Genomic DNA, 7296 nt, shown 5'->3' with positions numbered 1-7296 from the left:
CTCTCCACCAGAGACCGGGGGGCGCTCGGGGACACACGGGGGCTGCTCCACTCGCCCCAGGCCGGACTCCCTGAGGCGGGCACATTAGCGGCTGAGACCCCCTCTCCACCAAAGACCGGGGGACGCTCAGGGACACACGGGGGCTGCTCCACTCGCCCCAGGCCGGCCTCCCTGAGGCGGGCACATTAGCGGCTGAGACCCCCTCTCCACCAAAGACCGGGGGGCACTCGGGGACACACGGGGGCTGCTCCACTCGCCCCAGGCCGGACTCCCTGAGGCGGGCACATTAGCGGCTGAGACCCCCTCTCCACCAAAGACCGGGGGGCACTCGGGGACACACGGGGGCTGCTCCACTCGCCCCAGGCCGGACTCCCTGAGGCGGGCACATTAGCGGCTGAGACCCCCTCTCCACCAAAGACCGGGGGACGCTCAGGGACACACGGGGGCTGCTCCACTCGCCCCAGGCCGGCCCCCACTGGTACCCGGGCGGCCATATTGGCGGCTGAGACCCCCTCTTCAGCAAACGTCAGGGGACACTCAGGGACACACGGGGGCTGCTCCACTCGCCCCAGGCCGGCCTCCCTGAGGCGGGCACATTAGCGGCTGAGACCCCCTCTTCAGCAAACGCCAGGGGACACTCAGGGACACACGGGGGCTGCTCCACTCACCCCAGGCCGGCCTCCCTAGGTACCCGGGCGGGCACATTAGCGGCTGAGACCCCCTCTTCAGCAAACGCCATGGGACGCTCAGGGACACACGGGGGCTGCTCCACTCGCCCCAGGCCGGCCTCCCTGAGGCGGGCACATTAGCGGCTGAGGCCCCCTCTCCACCAGAGACCGGGGGACGCTCAGGGACACCCGGGGGCTGCTCCACTCGCCCCAGGCCGGACTCCCTGAGGCGGGCACATTAGCGGCTGAGACCCCCTCTCCACCAAAGACCGGGGGGCACTCGGGGACACACGGGGGCTGCTCCACTCGCCCCAGGCCGGACTCCCTGAGGCGGGCACATTAGCGGCTGAGACCCCCTCTCCACCAAAGACCGGGGGGCACTCGGGGACACACGGGGGCTGCTCCACTCGCCCCAGGCCGGCCTCCCAAGGTACCCAGGCGGGCACATTAGCGGCTGAGACCCCCTCTCGACCAAAGACCGGGGGACACTCAGGGACACACGGGGGCTGCTGCACTCGCCCCAGGCCGGCCTCCCTAGGTACCCGGGCGGGCACATTAGCGGCTGAGACCCCCTCTCGACCAAAGACCGGGGGACACTCAGGGACACACGGGGGCCGCTCCACTCACCCCCAGGCCGACCTCCAGGGCCTCCCTCCCGGCCCCTGGAGCAGCCAGCGCCCCCCTCGCCGTCAACACTCTCTCCCCCGTTGGGACTTTGAAACTTTTTCTGACCGTGCAAGCTTCATCGGACGGCAAAGGGGGCAAGCTGCGGTCCGTGCCCGGCCTGCTGGGGTCCTGCCCGGGGACATCGGAGGCTCAGCCAGGGTCTTGAGCCACTGCTGGCAGGTGCACTTTGGGGGGCCCTCCGCAGCCGCCCCGGGCCACCCCTGCAGCCAGCACACTGCTGCCAACAGCCCGCCGCTCTCCGTCACCAGCCAGCCCCGTCTGCACGCATCTGCCGGGGGTGCTTTTTTTGGAGAAATACTGTCACTTTGTCAAAGACCGCACACCGCTCGTTCCCTTATACCCCGACAAGGTGTTCGTGCTGACGTTTTGCGAGGCCTTATTTTACCGTCGTCGGCGCTATCAGGGGAAACGGGCCCGCTCCTTCCGCCCTCCTGGAACCCTGGCTCGGCCCGGAGCGACCAGGATTACCCTCATACCGGTTCTCACCACCTGCATCGACGCGCGGCTCTGCCCCGGCCGCCGCAGCTCTCGCCGGCCCGGCCGGGTCCGCACCCCTGGCCGGCACGCCTGGAGCGTTTGGACTTTGTCATTTTTTCTCCAAGGCTCGTCTCTGCCAACTGCCAAGGACTTCAGCGGGGGCTGCCCCCCGCCTCCTGAGTGTCCTGCCCGGGCACATCGGAGGCTCAGCCTGGGTCTTCAGCCCCTACTGGTAGGTGCACTCCGGGGGCCCTCCGCAGCCGCCCAGGCCCACCCCTGCAGCCAGCACACGGCTGCCAGCAGCCACCACACAGCTGCCAACAGCCCGCTCTCCGTCACCCACCAGCCCAACTCTGCATACATCTGCCGGGGGTGCTTTTTTGACTTCCCCCCTTTTGGCCTATGGGGAAAAGCTAAGGGGAAAACCTCCAGAGTCAGGCCGACCTCCTGGAACTCCAACCCGGTCTGGAGCCACCGGTCTGTCCCCTTCACGGTTCTCAGGACCTGCATCGACCCTCGGCTCAGCCCCGGCCGCCGCAGCTCCCGCCGGCCCGGCCACCCGGGTCCGCACCCCTGGCCGGCACGCCTGGAGCGTTTGGACTTTGTCGTTTTTTCTCCAAGACCCATCTCTGCCAACTGCCGTGGGCTTCAGCGGGGGCTGCTCCCCGCCTCCTGGGTGTCCTGCCCGGGCACATCGGAGGCTCAGCCTGGGTCTCGAGCCCCCTACTGGTAGGTGCACTACGGGGGCCCTCCGCAGCCGCCCAGGCCCACCCCTGCAGCCAGCACACGGCTGCCAGCAGCCACCACACAGCTGCCAACAGCCCACTATCCATCACCCACCAGCCCCTCTGCATACATCTGCTGGGGGTGCTTTTTTGACTTCCCCCCTTTTGGCCTATGGGGAAAAGCCAGGGGGGAAACCTCCAGAGTCAGGCCGACCTCATGGAACTCCAACCCGGCCTGGAGCCACCGGTTTGTCCCCTTCCCGGTTCTCAGGACATGCATCGACACTCGGCTCAGCCCCGGCCGCCGCAGCCCCCGCCAGCCCGGCCAGCCGGGTCCGCCACCCTGCCCGGCGCCTGGAGCGTTTGGACTTTGTCGTTTTTTTTCTCCAAGACTCACCTCTGGCACATGCCATGGACCTCAGCGGGGGCTGCTCCCCGCCTCCTGGGTGTCCTGCCCGGGCACATCGGAGGCTCAGGCAATGTCTTGAGCCACCGCTGGTAGCTGCACTCAGGGGGCCCTCCGCAGCCGCCCAGGCCCACCCCTGCAGCCAGCACACGGCTGCCAGCAGCCACCACACAGCTGCCAACAGCCCGCTCTCCGTCACCCCCCAGCCCATCTGCATACATCTGGCGGGGGTGCTTTTTTGACTTCCCCCCTTTTGGCCAATGGGAAAATGCCAAGGGGAAAACCTCCAGAGTCAGGCCGACCTCATGGAACTCCAACCCGGGCTGGAGCCACCGGTTTGTCCCCTTCCCGGTTCTCAGGACATGCACTGACACTCGGCTAAGCACCGGCCGCCGCAGCCCCCGCCGGCCCGGCCAGCCCGGTCCGCACACCCCTGGCCAGCGCCTGGAGCGTTTGGACTTTGTCGTTTTTTCTCAAAGACCCGTCTCTGCCAACTGCCGTGGGCTTCAGCGGGGGCTGCTCCCCGCCTCCTGGGTGTCCTGCCCGGGCACATCGGAGGGTCAGCCTGGGTCTTGAGCTACTGCTGGTAGGTGCGCTTTGGGGGCCCTCGGCAGCCGCCCAGGCCCACCCCTGCAGCCAGCACACGGCTGCCAGCAGCCACCACACAGCTGCCAACAGCCCGCTCTCCGTCACCCCCCAGCCCCTCCTGCATACATCTGCTGGGGGTGCTTTTTTGACTTCCCCCCTTTTGGCCTATGGGGAAATGCCAAGGGGAAAACCTCCAGAGTCAGGCCGACCTCCTGGAACTCCAACCCGGCCTCGAGCCACCGGTTTGTCCCCTTCCCGGTTCTCACGACATGCATCGACACTCGGCTCAGCCCCGGCAGCCGCAGCCCCCGCCGGCCCGGCCAGCCGGGGTCAACCGCCCTGGCCGGCGCCTGGAGCGTTTGGACTTTGTCATTTTTTCTCCAAGACTCGATTCTGGCACATGCCATGGACTTCAGCGGGGGCTGTTCCCCGCCTCCCGGGTGTCCTGCCCGGGCACATCGGAGGCTCAGGCAATGTCTTCAACCACCGCTGGCAGGTGCACTCAGGGGGCCCTCCGCAGCCGCCCAGGCCCACCCCTGCAGCCAGCACACGGCTGCCAGCAGCCACCACGCAGCTGCCAACAGCCCGCTCTCCGTCACCCCCCAGCCCCTTCTGCATACATCTGCTGGGGGTGCTTTTTTGACTTCCCCCCTTTTGGCCTATGGGGAAATGCTAAGGGGAAAACCTCCAGAGTCAGGCCGACCTCCTGGAACTCCAGCCCGGCCTCGAGCCACCGGTTTGTCCCCTTCCCGGTTCTCAGGACATGCATAGGCACTCGGCTCAGCCCCGGCAGCCGCAGCTCCCGCCGGCCCCGGCCAGCCCGGTCCGCACCCCTGGCCAGCGCCTGGAGCGTTTGGACTTTGTCATTTTTTCTCAAAGACCCATCTCTGCCAACTGCCGTGGGCTTCAGCGGGGGCTGCTGCCCGCCTCCTGGGTGTTCAGCCCGGGCACATCGGAGGCTCAGCCTGGGTCTTGAGCCCCTACTGGTAGGTGCACTCTGAAGGGGCCCTCCGCAGCCGCCCAGGCCCACCCCTGCAGCCAGCACACGGCTGCCAGCAGCCACCACACAGCTGCCAACAGCCCGCTCTCCGTCACCCCCCAGCCCAACTCTGCATACATCTGCTGGGGGTGCTTTTTTGACTTCCCCCCTTTTGGCCTATGGGGAAATGCTAAGGGGAAAACCTCCAGAGTCAGGCCGACCTCATGGAACTCCAACCCGGCCTGGAGCCACCGGTTTGTCCCCTTCCCGGTTCTCAGGACATGCACTAATACTCGGCTCAGCCCCGGCAGCCGCAGCTCCCGCCGGCCCGGCCACCCGGGTCCGCACCCCTGGCCGGCACGCCTGGAGCGTTTGGACTTTGTCGTTTTTTCTCCAAGACTCGCCTCTGCCAACTGCCATGGACTTCAGCGGGGGCTGCTCCCCGCCTCCTGGGTGTCCTGCCCGGGCACATCGGAGGCTCAGCCTGGGTCTCGAGCCCCCTACTGGTAGGTGCACTACGGGGGCCCTCGGCAGCCGCCCAGGCCCACCCCTGCAGCCAGCACACGGCTGCCAGCAGCCACCACACAGCTGCCAACAGCCCGCTCTCCGTCACCCCCCAGCCCCTTCTGCATACATCTGCCGGGGGTGCTTTTTTGACTTCCCCCGTTTTGGCCTATGGTAAAATGCTAAGGGGAAAACCTCCAGAGTCAGGCCGACCTCCTGGAACTCCAGCTCGGCCTCGAGCCACCGGTTTGTCCCCTTCCCGGTTCTCACGACATGCATCGACACTCGGCTCAGCCCCAGCAGCTGCAGCTCCCGCCGGCCCGGCCAGCCCGGTCCGCACCCCTGGCCAGCGCCTGGAGCGTTTGGACTTTGTCATTTTTTTTCAAAGACTCGTCTCTGCCAACTGCCGTGGGCTTCAGCGGGGGCTGCTCCCCGCCTCCTGGGTGTCCTGCCCGGGCACATCGTATGCTCAGGCAATGTCTTGAGCCACCGCTGGTAGGTGCACTCAGGGGGCCCTCCGCAGCCGCCCAGGCCCACCCCTGCAGCCAGCACACGGCTGCCAGCAGCCACCACACAGCTGCCAACAGCCCGCTCTCCGTCACCCCCCAGCCCATCTGCATACATCTGGCGGGGGTGCTTTTTTGACTTCCCCCCTTTTGGCCTATGGGGAAAAGCCAGGGGGGAAACCTCCAGAGTCAGGCCGACCTCCTGGAACTCCAACCCGGCCTGGAGCCACAGGTTTGTCCCCTTCCCGGTTCTCAGGACAAGCATAGACACTCGGCTCAGCCCCGGCCGCCGCAGCCCCCGCCGGCCCGGCCAGCCCGGTCCGCACCCCTGGCCAGCGCCTGGAGCGTTTGGACTTTGTCATTTTTTCTCAAAGACCCATCTCTGCCAACTGCCCTGGGCTTCAGCGGGGGCTGCTCCCCGCCTCCCGGGTGTCCTGCCCGGGCACATCGGAGGCTCAGGCAATGTCTTGAGCCACCGCTGGCAGGTGCACTCAGGGGGCCCTCCGCAGCCTCCCGGGCCCACCCCCGCAGCCAGCACACGGCTGCCAGCAGCCACCACACAGCTGCCAACAGCCCGCTCTCCGTCACCCCCCAGCCCCTTATGCATACATCTGCTGGGGGTGCTTTTTTGACTTCCCCCCTTTTGGCCTATGGGATAATGCCAAGGGGAAAACCTCCAGAGTCAGGCCGACCTCATGGAACTCCAACCCGGCCTGAAGCCACCGGTTTGTCCCCTTCCCGGTTCTCACGACATGCATCGACACTCGGCTCAGCCCCGGCAGCCGCAGCTCCCGCCGGCCCGGCCAGCCCGGTCCGCACCCCTGGCCAGCGCCTGGAGCGTTTGGACTTTGTCATTTTTTCTCAAAGACCCATCTCTGCCAACTGCCCTGGGCTTCAGCGGGGGCTGCTCCCCGCCTCCTGGGTGTCCTGCCCGGGCACATCGGAGGCTCAGCCTGGGTCTTGAGCCCCTACTGGTAGGTGCACTCTGAAGGCGCCCTCCGCAGCCGCCCAGGCCCACCCCTGCAGCCACCACACAGCTGCCAACAGCCCGCTCCCCGTCAACCCCCAGCCCCTCCGCATACATCTGCTGGGGGTGCTTTTTTGACTTCCCCCGTTTTGGCCTATGGGGAAATGCCAAGGGGAAAACCTCCAGAGTCAGGCCGACCTCCTGGAACTCCAACCCGGCCTGGAGCCACCGGTTTGTCCCCTTCCCGGTTCTCAGGACATGCACTAATACTCGGCTCAGCCCCGGCAGCCGCAGCCCCCGCCGGCCTGGCCAGCCGGGTCCGCCACCCTGCCCGGCGCCTGGAGCGTTTGGACTTTGTCCTTTTTTTCCCCCAAGACTCGCCTCTGCCAACTGCCATGGACTTCAGCGGGGGGTGCTCCCCGCCTCCTGGGTGTCCTGCCCGGGCACATCGGAGGCTCAGCCTGGGTCATCAGCCCCTACTGCTAGGTGCACTCAGGGGGCCCTCGGCAGCCGCCCAGGCCCACCCCTGCAGCCAGCACACGGCTGCCAGCAGCCACCACACAGCTGCCAACAGCCCGCTCTCCGTCACCCTCCAGCCCCTTCTGCATACATCTGCCGGGGGTGCTTTTTTGACTTCCCCCCTTTTGGCCTATGGGGAAATGCTAAGGGGAAAACCTCCAGAGTCAGGCCGACCTCCTGGAACTCCAACCCGGCCTGGAGCCACCGGTTTGTCCCCTTCCCGGTTCTCACGACATGCATCGACACTCGGCTCAGCCCCGGCAGCCGCAG

This window comes from Eleutherodactylus coqui, unplaced genomic scaffold, assembly GCF_035609145.1.
Source record: "Eleutherodactylus coqui strain aEleCoq1 unplaced genomic scaffold, aEleCoq1.hap1 HAP1_SCAFFOLD_720, whole genome shotgun sequence".
In the NCBI taxonomy this organism is placed as follows: domain Eukaryota; kingdom Metazoa; phylum Chordata; class Amphibia; order Anura; family Eleutherodactylidae; genus Eleutherodactylus; species Eleutherodactylus coqui.
The sequence above is the reverse complement of the archived record's forward strand: the minus strand, read 5'-3'. Positions refer to the sequence as shown.